We start from the raw sequence: 13,870 nt of genomic DNA on the forward strand, positions 1-13,870 counted from the left end.
TGCCCACCTGGACATGTTAGAGGTGCCCTCTGCCCACCTGGACTCACCTTGGAGGTGCCCAGTGCCCACCTGGAACCCCACAGGTGCTCCTGGCCTGGGGGACCCTGTGCCCCGCCCCTGTGCACACCTGTGCCCGCAGGTGATGGGGGTGCCAGGGGGTACCTGAGGGGTACCTGAGCTCACCTGGCACAGGTGAGGGGTACCAGGGGGTACCTCAGTGGTACCTGAGCTCACCTGCCCAGGTGAGGGGCACCTGAGAGGAACCTGAGCACACCTGGCACAGGTGAGGGGTGCCAGGGGGTACCAGGGGGGTGCCAGGGGGTACCTGAGCACACCTGGCACAGGTGAGGGGTACCTGATGGGTTGCAGGGGGTGCCAGGGGGTTCCTGAGCTCACCTGCCCAGGTGAGGGGTGCCAGGGGGTGCCAGGGGGTACCTGAGCTCACCTGCCCAGGTGAGGCCGTTCCCGTGTTCCCCTCCCCCCCCATGTCAATAAAGGCGCCCCTCCCCCACCCACCGTGCAGTTTGTGCTTCCGGGAGGGGCGGGGCCAAGGGAGGGGGCGGGGCCATGGGCAATGGATGGGAAGGGCCAATAGAAGGGGCGGGGCCAGGGCCCAGAAGAGGGAGGGGCTAAAAGAAGGGGAGGAGCCAAGGGGCAGGATGGGGCAATGGGGGCGGGGCCAAAAAGTCAAAAGATGGGAGGGGCCAAATGGAGTGGGCGGGGCCAAGGGGTTATTGGGAATGGGGGCGGGGCAGTTTAGCGACCAGTATGGCCCAGTCCGTCCCAGTATAGCCCAGTATAGGGACCAGTACGGCCCCAGTGACCCCAGTATGGCCCAGTCCATCCCAGTATGGCCCAGTCCGTCCCAGTGTGACTCCAGTATAGCCCAGTATGGATCCAGTTTGGCTCTGGTATAGCGCCAGTATAGCCCAGTTTGGCCCCAGTATGACTCCCAGCTCCCCCCAGTTTATCCCAGTCCCTCCCAGTTTGTCCCAGTCCCTCCCAGTTCCCCCCAGTCTCCCCCAATCTCCTCCCAGTACCTCCCAGTTTATCCCAGTTTATCCAGGTTTATCCCAGTCCCTCCCAGTCCCTCCCAGTTTATCCCAGTCTATCCCAATTCCCTCCCAGTTTATCCCAGTCCCTCCCAGTCCCTCCCAGTTTGTCCCAGTCCCTCCCAGTTCCCCCCAGTCTCCCCCAATCTCCTCCCAGTACCTCTCAGTTTGTCCCAGTCTATCCCAATTCCCTCCCAGTTTATCCCAGTCTATCCCAATTCCCTCCCAGTTTATCCCAGTTTATCCCAGTTTATCCCAGTCCCTCCCAGTTCCCCAGCCCCCCCGGGTGGGGGAGGGGCGCTGGCGCGGGGCCCGGTGGGGGAGGGGCAGGGCCAGGGACAGGTGCGGGGGGACCGAAATAACCGGGGGGGAGGGGAGCGGGGGGGACTGGGAGCTCTGAACTGGTCTGTACTGGCCCATACTGGTTTATACTGGTCTGTACTGGTCCCTACTGGTTTATACTGGCCCATACTGGTTTATACTGGCCTGTACTGGTCCATACTGGTTTATACCACTCCATACTGGTTCCATACTGGTTTATACTGGTCCGTACTGGTTTATACTGGTCCGTACTGGTTTATACTGGTTCCATACTGGTTTATACTGGTCCATACTGGTTTATACTGGTCCATACTGGTTTATGCTGGTCCATACTGGTTTATACTGGTCCGTACTGGTTTATACTGGTCCATACTGGTTTATGCTGGTCCATACTGGTTTATACTGGTCCGTACTGGTTTATACTGGTCCGTACTGGTTTATACTGGTTCCATACTGGTTTATACTGGTCCATACTGGTTTATACTGGTCCATACTGGTTTATGCTGGTCCATACTGGTTTATACTGGTCCGTACTGGTTTATACTGGTCCATACTGGTTTATGCTGGTCCATACTGGTTTATACTGGTCCGTACTGGTTTATACTGGTCCATACTGGTTTATGCTGGTCCGTACTGGTTTATACTGGTCCGTACTGGTTTATACTGGTCCATACTGGTTTATGCTGGTCCGTACTGGTTTATACTGGTCCGTACTGGTTTATACTGGTCCATACTGGTTTATGCTGGTCGCTCTGTTCTCTCCCCACTCTGACCCGGGAGGAATTCGGGGCCGCCCCTCCCCCCCACAACCACCTGTGCCTGCGCTAATTAACGGTGATTAATGAGCGGGATTGATTGCAGAGGGTGATTAATGACCGTGGGGAATGATTAATTACCGAGAGGAATGATTAATTACCAGGGATTGATTACCGGGAGTGATTAATTGCCGGGAGGAATGATTAATGACCCTGGATTGATTACCGGGAGTGATTAATGACCAGGAGGAATGATTAATTACCGGGAGCAATGATTAATTACCAGGGAATGATTAATTACCAGGGAATGATTAATGACCGGGGATGGTCCGTGACGGCAGAGCAGGGGTTAATTAGCGGCTGTCGTTAATTACGGGCGCTGTTAATGAGCCGAGACTCGGTGGTGCGGAGGGGGGGGGGGGGGAACTGGGACGGACTGGAACGGACTGGGCTGTACTGGGATGGACTGGGATGGACTGGGCTGTACTGGGATGGACTGGGCTGAACTGGGATGGACTGGGATGGACTGGGCTGTACTGGGATGGACTGGGCTGAACTGGGACGGACTGGAACGGACTGGGCTGAACTGGGATGGACTGGGATGGACTGGGATGGACTGGGATGGACTGGGCTGTACTGGGATGGACTGGGATGGACTGGGCTGTACTGGGATGGACAGGGATGGACTGGGATGGACTGGGATGGACTGGGCTGTACTGGGATGGACAGGGATGGACTGGGATGGACTGGAACGGACTGGGCTGTACTGGGATGGACTGGGATGGACTGGGCTGTACTGGGATGGACTGGGCTGTACTGGGATGGACTGGGATGGACTGGGCTGTACTGGGATGGACTGGGCTGTACTGGGATTAACTGGGAGTGCTGAACTGGGATGGACTGGGATGAACTGGGAGCACTGGGATGAACTGGGAGTACTGGGCTGGACTGGGATGAACTGGGAACACTGGGATGAACTGGGATGGGCTGAACTGGGAGCATGGGCATGGACTGGACTGGGCTGAACTGGGAGCACTGGGATGAATTATTAATTACCAGGTGTGATTAATTACCGGGAATTATTGATTACCAGCGAATGATTAATTACCCTGAATTATTAATCACTGGAATGATTAATTACCCGGAATGATTAATGACCAGGATAATTAATGACCGAGGATGATTAATGACCGAGGATGATTAATTACTGGAATGATTAATGACAGGGATTATTAATAACTGTGTGTGATTAATGAGTGGGGCTGCCACAGCAGTTAATTAGAGCGGGGATTAATTACCAGGAATGATTAATGAGCCGTAGGGGTTAATTAGGGCCGGCATTAATTACCGGGAATGATTAATGAGCGGGTTGAGCTGCCGCAGGGGTTAATTGCAGGGGTTAATTAGGGCCGGGATTAATTACCGGGGAGGGGCAGAGACAGCGACAGGTGCGGGGGGGAGGGGTGGGAGGGACAGAGCGGGGAACTGGGAGGGACTGGGATAAACTGGGGGGAACTGGGATGAACTGGGAGGGGATTGGGATATACTGGGATGGACTGGGATATACTGGGATGAATTGGGAGGAACTGGGACTGGGCCCAGTCCTTGGCACAGGGTTTGGGGACACCAGTATGGCCCAGTATGGTCCCAGTATGGCCCCAGTACAACTCCAGTATGGCCCAGTATGGTCCCAGCATGATCACAGCTTGGCCCAGCTGCCTCCCAGTATGGCTCCAGTATGACCCAGTCCATCCCAGTATGGCCCCAGAATGTCCCAGGATAGTCCCAGTATGCACCAGTATGGCCCAATATGGTCCCAGTACGTCCCACTATGGCCCCAATATGGTCCAGTTTGGTTCCAGCATGGCCCAGCATGGCCCCAGCACAGCTCCATACACCCAGGTTCACTGTCCCAGTGCCCTCCCAGTATATCCCAGTGCCCCCAAACCCCCTCCCAGTGCCTCCCAGTCCCCCTTTGTCCCTGTCTTGTCCCTTTGGGTCCCCTCCTGTCCCCTCCCGCCCTCCCCGTCCCCCTTGTCCCCTCCTGTCCCCATGTCCTGTCCCCTCCGTGTCCCTCCTTGTCCCCTCCTGTCCCTGTGCTCCCCCCGTCTCTGTGCCCTCCTGTCGCCCCCTTCTCCTTTGTCCCCTGTCCCATCAACCCCTGTCCCCTCCTCTCCCCGTGCCCCCTTTGTCCCCTCCTGTCCCCCTCCCCTTTTGTCCCCTGTCCCCTCCTGTCCTGCTCTCCCTGTCCCACTCTTGTCCCTCTGTGCCCTCTGTCCCCTCCCCCATCTCCCCCCGTCCCCTCAATCCCTGTCCCTGTCCCCTCCTGTCCCCCCCCTTTTAAACCCTGTCCCCTTCTGTCCCTTGCTGTCCCCTCCTCCTTGTGCCCCCATGCCCCCTTGTCCCACTGTCCCCCCCGTCTCTCGCTGTCCCCCGTGTCCCCCCCGTGTCCCCCCCTGTCCCCGCTCTGTCCCCTGTGTCCCCCCCGTGTCCCCCGTTTCCCCCATGTCCCCGCGCTGCCCCCACCCAGTGTCCCCCCCCGTCTCTCGCTGTCCCCAAACTGTCCCTGCACTGTCGCCCCACTGTCTCTCGCTGTCCCCCCATCTTCTCGTGCTGTCCCCGCGTGCTGTCCCCGCTCTGTCCCCTCCTGTCCCTGTCCCCGCTCTGTCCCCTCCCTCTGTCCCCGCTCTGTCCCCGCTCTGTCCCCGCTCTGTCCCCTCGTGTCCCTGTCCCCCCCGTGTCCCCGCTCTGTCCCCCCGCTCTGTCCCCGCTCTGTCCCCGCTCTGTCCCCTCCTGTCCCTGTCCCCCCCGTGTCCCCGCTCTGTCCCCGCTCTGTCCCCTCCTGTCGCCGTCCCCCCCGTGTCCCCGTGCTGTCCCCCCGCGCTGTCCCCTCCTGTCGCTGTCCCCCCGCGCTGTCCCCGCGCTGTCGCGCCGCAGGTGACAATCCCGGCGGGGCGGTGGCACCGCGGGCTCGGGAAACTCTGAGTCACAACCGCGGGGCCACCGGGGGGGACACGGCCCAGGGGACAGCGGGGACACCTGGGGACAGCCGCAGCGCCCGGACACAGGTGGGGCACCTGTGGCACCCCGGGGACAGCGCGGGGACCCTGGGGACAGGGGGGGGACCCTGGGGACAGGGGGGGAACCCTGGGGACAGCTGCGACACCCGGGGGACAGTGGGGGGCCCTGGGGACAGCTGGGGACCCTTGGGGACAGCAGGGCCACCCTCAGCGACATTTGGGGACACTCGGGGCCATCTGGGCCCCTCTTGGGGACAGCTGTGGCACCCCGGTGACAGCTGGGGGACCCTTGGGGCACTCTCGGGGACACTTGGGGACACTCAGGGCCATCTGGGCCCCACTTGGTGACAGCTGGGGGACCCCTGGGGCACTCTCGGGGACAGCTGGGCCACCCTCGGTGACACTTGGGGACACTCGGGGCCATCTGGGCCCTGCTTGGTGACAGCTGGGCCACCCTCAGTGACAGCTGGGGGACCCCTGGGCCACCCTTGGGGACAGCAGGGGGACATTGGGGACAGCTGGGCCACCCGTGGCAACCCTTGGGGACCCTCGGGGACATCTGGGGCCCCTCCTGGGGACAGCTGAGCCACCCCCGGGGCCTCTTGGGGACACCTCTGGGATGCCCAGGGACAGCTGGGCCACCCTGGTGACACCCTGGGACAGCTGGGGGACCCTGGGGACAGCTGAGCTGCCCCTCAGGCCCCTTGGGGACAGGTGAGGGACCCCTGGGGCACTCTTGGGGACAGGTGAGGGACCCTTGGGGACACCTGGGCCACCCCTGGGGCCTCCTTGGGGACACCTGTGGGACCCCGGGGACAGCTGGGCCACCCCTGGGGCCACCCTGGGGACACCATGGGAACAGGGGGCGACTCTTGGGGACAGCTGGGCCACCCTCAGGGACATTTGGGGACACTCGGGGCCATCTGGGGCCCCCCCCGGGGCACTTGGGGCACTCTCGAGGCCACCTGGGCACGCTGGAACAGGTGGCACCGGTGCCACGGGGGGCCCTGGTGACATTGGTGACCCCGGTGGCACTCGGACAGGACAGGTGGCACTGGGGACACCGGGGGGGGGGAGGGGAACAGGTGCTGGGGGGGAGGGGAGGGGGGGAGGGGAACCCACACTGGGCTGGGCTGGTTCTGCTGGGTTCTACTGGGCTGTACTGGTCTGTACTGGTTATACTGGGGGACACTGGGGGACACTGGTCATACTGGTCTGTACTGGTTGTACTGGTTATACTGGGGGACACTGGTCATACTGGTCTGTACTGGTTTGTACTGGTCATACTGGGGGACACTGGTCATACTGGTCTGTACTGGTTGTACTGGTTATACTGGGGGACACTGGTCATACTGGTCTGTACTGGTTGTACTGGTTATACTGGGGGACACTGGTCATACTGGTCTGTACTGGTCTGTACTGGGCTATACTGGGGGACACTGGGGGATACTGGTCATACTGGTCTGTACTGGTCTGTACTGGTTATACTGGGGGACACTGGTCATACTGGTCTGTACTGGTCTGTACTGGTTTACACTGGGTTATACTGGTCAGTACTCGTTTGTACTGGGTTATACTGGTTTGTATTAGTTATACTGGTCCATACTGGTCCATACTGGTCCATACTGGTTTACACTGGGTCATACTGGTCTGAACTGGTTTATATTGCATTATACTGATCTATACAGGGTTATACTGGTTTATACTGGTTCATACCGGTTTATACTGGTCCAGGCCATGGACACTCCCTCGGATGAAGGTGACGATGATGATGATGAGCAGGCTCAGGAGCGCCCCCTGCAGGTCTGTACTGGGTCATACTGGTTTGTACTGGTTCATACTGGTTACACTGGTTCATACTGGTTTATACTGGTCTGTACTCATCTGCAGGCCACGGATGCACCTTCAGAGGCCGATGATGATGATGAAGGTGACGATGATGACGATGGGCAAGGTCAGGAGCACCCCCTGCAGGTCTGTACTGGGTTATACTGGGTTATAGTGGTTATACTCATTCATACTGGTTTATACTGGTCTGTACTGGTTCATACTGGTCATTACTGGTCCGTACTGGTCTGCAGGCCACGGATGTCCCCTCAGACGCAGATGATGATGAAGATGACGATGATGATGATGAGCAGGCTCAGGAGCGCCTCCTGCAGGTCTGCACTGGTTTGTACTGATTATACTGGTTTATACTGGTTTGTACTGGTTCATACTGGTCCATACTGGTCTGCAGGCCACGGATGCACCTTCAGAGGCCGATGATGAAGGTGACGATGATGAGCAGGGTCAGGAGTGCCCCCTGCAGGTCTGTACTGGTTTGTACTGGTTCATACTGGTCTGCACTGATTCATACTGGTTCATACTGGTTTATACTGGTGGCAGATCATGGATGTCCGCGTGGAGGCCGCTGCTGATGAAGGTGACGATGACGATGATGAGGAGTCAGTAGCAGAAGCTCAGGAGCGGCTCCTGCAGGTCTGTACTGGTTGTACTGGTTGTACTGGTCTGTACTGGTTTGTACTGGTCTGTATTGGTCTGTACTGGGTTATACTGATTTATACTGGTTGTACTGGTCTGTACTGGTCCATACTGGTTTGTACTGGATATACTGGTCTGCATTGGTCCATACTGGTCCATACTGGTCCTTACTGGTTTATACCAGTCCATACCGGTCCATACCGGTCCATACTGGTTTATAACACCCCATACCGGTCCATACCGGTCCTTACCGGTCCGTACCGGTCCGTACCGGTCCATACTGGTCCATACTGGTCCATACTGGTCCGCACTGGTCCCTGCAGGCGCTGATGGCCCGCGCGGACCGGGCGCTGCCCCGGCGGGCGCTGGAGCGGGACTGGTCCATACTGGGAGAGCTGGGCAGCGGCTCCTACGGGCGGGTGCTGCTGGCACGGCCCCGGCACGGAGGTGAGAGAGCACCTGGGCACACCTGGGATACACCTGGGGGCACCTGGGCACACCTGGGGACAGCTGGGGACAGCTGGGGACACCTGGGGACACCTGGGGACAGGTGGGGATACACCTGGGGACACCTGGACACAGCTGGGCACAGCTGGGGGCACCTGGGGGGATACACCTGGGGACAGCTGGGGGCACATGGGCACACCTGAGGATATCTACAGACACACCTGGGCACACCTGGGGGCACCTGGGATATACATGGGCACACCTGGACACACCTGGGTACACCTGGGGATATCCACAGACACACCTGTGCACACCTGGGCACACCTGGGCAGCAGCTCCCATGGGTGCATGCTGCTGGCACAGGCCTGGCGCGGGGATGAGCGCACCTGGGGGCACCTGGGCACAGCTGTGCCTGTCCCTATCCCAGGTGTGTCACCTGTCCCAGGTGCGCAGGTGGCGCTGAAGCTGCTCTCCAAGGCGCGCACGCCCCGGTTCCGTTTCCTGCGCGAGTTCTGCACTCACCTGTGCCTGCGGGGGGCGCTCACCTGCGTCCAGGTGCTGCCGCTCGCCTTCGAGACGCCCACGGAGTTCGGCTTCGCCCAGGAGCTCGCACCTGCGGGGGACCTGTGCGGGCTGCTCACACCTGGGGTGAGTCACAGGTGAGGGACAGACAGGTGGGACAGGTGAGTCACAGGTGACAGGTATGGCAGGTGAAACAGGTGAGGGACAGGTGAGGGACAGGTGAGATACAGGTGAGGGATGGAGCTCACACCTGCGGGGGACCTGTGCGGGCTGCTCACACCTGGGGTGAGTCACAGGTGAGACAGGTGAGGGACAGGTGGGGGACAGGTGTGAGGTGAGTGACAGGTGAGTGGGAAGAGGGAACAGTTTTGCACCCGGGTGGGAGGACAGGTGTGCCCAGGTGACCTCTCAGGTGACACAGCCCTGGCTGGGTGACAGAGCTGAGTGTCCCCAGGTGGTCCCCCAATCCCCAGGTGTGTCCCCAGGTGTGTTCCTGTCCCCAGGTGCCACTGAGTGACCTCATAGGTGTGCCCCAGGTGTGTCCCCCAACCCCAGGTGGGTCTCCTGGAGCTGCAGGTGAATAACTGACCCCACCCAGGCGACCCCAGCTGTGTTACCTGTCCGTAGGTGTGCCCCCAGGTGTGACCCCCATCTCCAGGTGAACCCAGCTGTGTCCCCTACGCCCAGGTGTGACCCCAGGTGTGTCACCTGTCCCCAGGTGTGACTCCCATCTCTAGGTGACCCCAACTGTGTTACCTGTCCCCAGGTGTGCCCCCAGCTGTGCCCCCAGCTGTGTTCCCCATGCCCAGGTGTGCCCCCAGGTGCGTTACCTGTCCCCAGGTGTGCCCCCAGGTGTGACCCCATCTCTGTCCCCTGCCCGCAGGTGGGCCTGCCGGAGCCGCAGGTGAAGCGCTGCGCCGCCCAGGTGTGCTCGGCGCTGTGCTACCTGCACGGCCACGCCCTGGTGCACGCGGACCTCAAGCTGGACAACGTGCTGGCCTTCGACGCCGAGTGCCGCCTGGTCAAGCTCGCCGACTTCGGCCTGACGCGCGTGCAGGGCGCGCAGGTGCGCCCCGCCCCCGGCCACGCCCCCTACGCCGCCCCCGAGCTGCTGCCCCGCCCAGGTGAGCCGCACCTGCCGCACCTGGCGCACCTGGCGCCGCCCGTGGACACCTGGGCGCTGGGCGTGCTGCTCTTCGCGCTGCTCACCGGAACCTTCCCCTGGACTGCGCCTGCGCGCTCCGACCCCGCCTTCCGCCGCTTCCGCGCCTGGCACCGCCGCGCATGCGCAGCGGGGCAGGGGGCGGGGCCGGGCCAGGGGGCGGGGCCGCCGCCGCGCACCTGGCGGGGTTTGGGGGGGGCGGGGCTGGAGATGCTGCGGGGGCTGCTCCACCCCCAGGCCGGGAGGCGGAGCCCACCTGGGGCGGTGCTCGGGTACCTGGGGGAGGCGTGGCTGCGGCACGGCGGACAGGTGAGGGGGACAGGTGAGAGTGGGAGCGGACAGGTGAGCTCTGCAGGGGAGGGGGGACAGATGAGCCCGACAGGTGAGGAGGGAGAACAGGTGAGCTCTGAAAGTACGAGCAGCCAGGTGAGCTCTGCAGGTGAGTGGGGGAGTGGCCAGGTGAGCCCAACAGGTGAGGGGGGACAGGTGAGCTCTGAAAGTGGGAGCAGCCAGGTGAGCTCTGCAGGTGAGGGGGGACAGGTGAGTCCCACAGGTGAGAATGGCCAGGTGAGTTCTGCAGGTGATGGAAGGAGTGACCAGGTGAGCTCTGCAGGTGAGAGCAGCCAGGCGAGCTCTGCAGGTCAGGAGGGACAGGTGAGCCTCACAGGTGAGAGCAGTCAGGGATTCCCCTCAAGTGGGAGCAGCCAGGTGAGCCCCACAGGTGAGTGGGGGAGTGGCCAGGTGAGCCCAACAGGTGAGTGGGGACAGGTGAGCTCTGAAAGTGGGAGCAGCCAGGTGAGCTCTGCAAGGGAGAGGGGACAGGTGAGCCCCACAGGTGACAATGAGAGTGGCCAGGTGAGCCCCACAGGTGAGAGCAGCCAGGTGAGCCCCACAGGTGAGGAGGGACAGGTGAGCTCCATAGGGGAGGGGGAACAGGTGAGTTCTGCTGGGGAGAGTGGCCAGGTGAGCCCCACAGGTGAGGAGGGACAGGTGAGCCCCACAGGTGACTCCAGATCCCCCAGTAGTGAGGTGGGGACACCTGGACAGGTTAGGAGAACACCTGGGCAGGTGAGGGGAACACCTGGACATGGGATAGGGACACCTGGACAGGTGAGGGGAACATTTGGAGATGGGCTGGGAACACCTGGAATGAGATGGAAACACCTGGAGATGGGGTAGAGACACCTGGACAGGTGATGGGCACACCTGGACAGGTTAAGGACACACCTGGAGAGGGTCCAGTACACCTGGACAGGTGATGGATGCACCTGGGATGGGCTGGGAGCACCTGGATAGGTCATGGGCAGAGAGCCACACTTGGAGTTGTCTGTGCTCACCTGTGCTCACCTGTGCTCACCTGAGCTCACCTGGGAATCCCTGTGCTCACCTGGGGTCACTTGAGGTTACCTGGGCTCACCTGTGCTCACCTGGGCACACCTGGGGCTACCTGAGCTCACCTGGACTCACCTGTGCTCACCTGTAGCTACCTGTGCTCACCTGACCACACCTGCGCTCACCTGTGCATACCTGAGGTTACCTGGGGCTACCTGGGCACACCTGTGCTCACCTGGCATTACCTGTGCCCATCTGTGCTCACCTGGGCACACCTGTATTCACCTGGGCACCCCTGGGCACACCTGGGGATCCCTGGGAACACCTGGGGCTACCTGAGCTCACCTGGACTCACCTGGGCACACCTGGCATTCCCTGGACTCACCTGGGCACACCTGGGGCACACCTGGGGTTACCTGTGCACACCTGGGCTCACCTGGGCTCACCTGTGCACACGTGGGGATCCCGAATTCAATAAAATTCCCGGATTTTGGACTTTTGCCTCTTTCTTTTTTTTGTCCTTTTTTTACCTGTTTGGGTCTGGTGGGTGGGGGAGGGGCAGAAAATTGGGGGGAAATGGGGGAAAATGGGGAATAAAAGGGGAAAATGGGAATTTTTGGGGAAAATGGGAAAAATGGGGGGGAAATGGGGTAAATTGGGAAAAATGGAGGGAAAATGGGAGGAAATCAGGGAAAAGGGGGGAAATGGGGGAAAATGGGGGAAAATGGGGGAAAGAGAAAATTGGAATTTTTGGGAAAAATGGGGAAAATTGGGAAAATTGAGAAAAATTGAAAAAAATTGTGAAAAAATGGGGAAAATGGGAAAACTGGGGGGGGGGGATGGGGAAAAATTGGAAAACTGGAATTTTGGGGGGAAATGGGAAAAAATGGGGGGGAATGGGAAAAGTTGGAAAATAGTGGGGAAAATTGGAGCAAAACATGGGGGGAAGGGGGGAAATTGGGGAAATTGGGGAAAAAGGGAAAAATGGGGGGATGGAAAAATTGGGGAAAAGGGGCGGGATGAGAATTTTGGGGGAAAATGGGGAAAAATTGGAAAAGTGGTGAAAAGGGGAAGGAAAGAAAAAGGCGGGAAAATTGGGGGGGAAAAGGGGAAATTGGCTAAATATGGGGAATAAAAGGGCAATAATCCTTTAAAAGGATTTTTAAAGGAACTAAAGAAATTAAAATGGAATTTAAAAGGAATTTAAAGGGAATTTTAAAGACATTTAAAAGGGATTTTTAAAAGACTTTTACAGGTTTTTAAAAGGATTTTAAAGGAATTTAAAAGAATTTTTAAGGAACATAAAGGGAATTCTAAAGGAGTTTAAAGGTATTTTAAAATAATTTTTAAAGTGTTTTAAAGGAATTTTCTGGGAATTTTAAAATAGTTTTAAGGATCAGGAGGATCAAAATCCCAATTTTTTCTCACTGAACCAACATCCAAATCCCCTCATTCCCACTTTTTCTCATCCTGGAATCCCTTATGCTGAATTCCCACAAAATCCCAGAAAATTCCTTGGAAAAAAAAACCCCTGACTCTTCTTTTCTCCAATCCCCAGAAGTTTTTTAAGGCAAATCCACCAAAATCCCCCCAAATTCCCAAATTGAACCAAATTCTCCAAATCCCCAATCCCCCAAATGCCCAAACCCCAAATCCCCAATCCTCAATCCCATAAATCCCAAATCCCCAATCCCAAATCTCAAATCCCATCAATCCTATAAATCCCAATCCCATAAATCCCCACATCCCCCAAATCCCCACATCCCCCAAATCCCCACATTCCCCAATTCCATAAATCCCCCAATGCCAAATCACCAATCTCAAATCCCATTTTTCCCACAGTCCCCCAAACCCCAAAAATCCCCCAAACCCCATAAATCCCCCCAAATCCCCCCAAACGATTCCGGTCCCTCCCGTTTCCCGCTGCCCTTTGGATCCGCGGCCGTTCCGGGGCCGAAGTTCCGGGAGCGGCTCCGAGGGAGCGGCCGCAGGTGGGGCCGGGATCCGGGGGGGATTTTGGGATCCCAGTGGATTTTCGGGAACATTTCTGCAGATCCCGGAGGACTTTTGGGATCCTGGTGGGCTTTTGGGAATATTTCCCTGGATCCTGGTGGATTTTCAGGATCCCAGTGGATTTTTGGGAACGTTTCCCTTTTCCCTTTTCCCTTTTCCACCTTTTCCTTTTCCCCTGTTCCCTCCCCACCCCATTCCCGCTGTTCCCAACCCCAATTCCAGACCCTGACCCTGGAATTTCTCCTTCCCTGCAGGATTGGGATCGGGATCAGCACCGGCATTGGGATCAGGATCGCGATTGGGATCGGGATTGAGATTGGATCAGGATTGGGATTGGGATCGGGATTGGGATCGGGATTGGGATCAGGGATTAGATTGGGATCAGGATCGGGATCGGGATTGGATTGGGATCAGAATTGGGATTAGGATCAGGACTAGGATCAGGATTAGGACCGGGGCCAGGATCAGGATCAGGGATTGGGATCAGGAATAGAATTGGGATTGGGATTGGGATTGGGATTGGGATTGGGATCGGGATTGGGATTGGGATCAGGGATTAGATTGGGATCAGGATCAGGATTGGGATTGGATTGGGATTAGGATCAGGATCGGGACTGGGACCAGGATCAGGATCAGGGATTGGGATTTGGAATAGAATTGGGATTGGGATTGGAATCGGGATCAGGAATAGGATCAGGACCGGGATTGGGATCAGGAATAGGATTAGGATCAGGATCGGGATCAAGAATAAGATCAGGAATA

This window comes from Ammospiza caudacuta, chromosome 34, assembly GCF_027887145.1.
Source record: "Ammospiza caudacuta isolate bAmmCau1 chromosome 34, bAmmCau1.pri, whole genome shotgun sequence".
Taxonomy (NCBI): Eukaryota; Metazoa; Chordata; class Aves; order Passeriformes; family Passerellidae; genus Ammospiza; species Ammospiza caudacuta.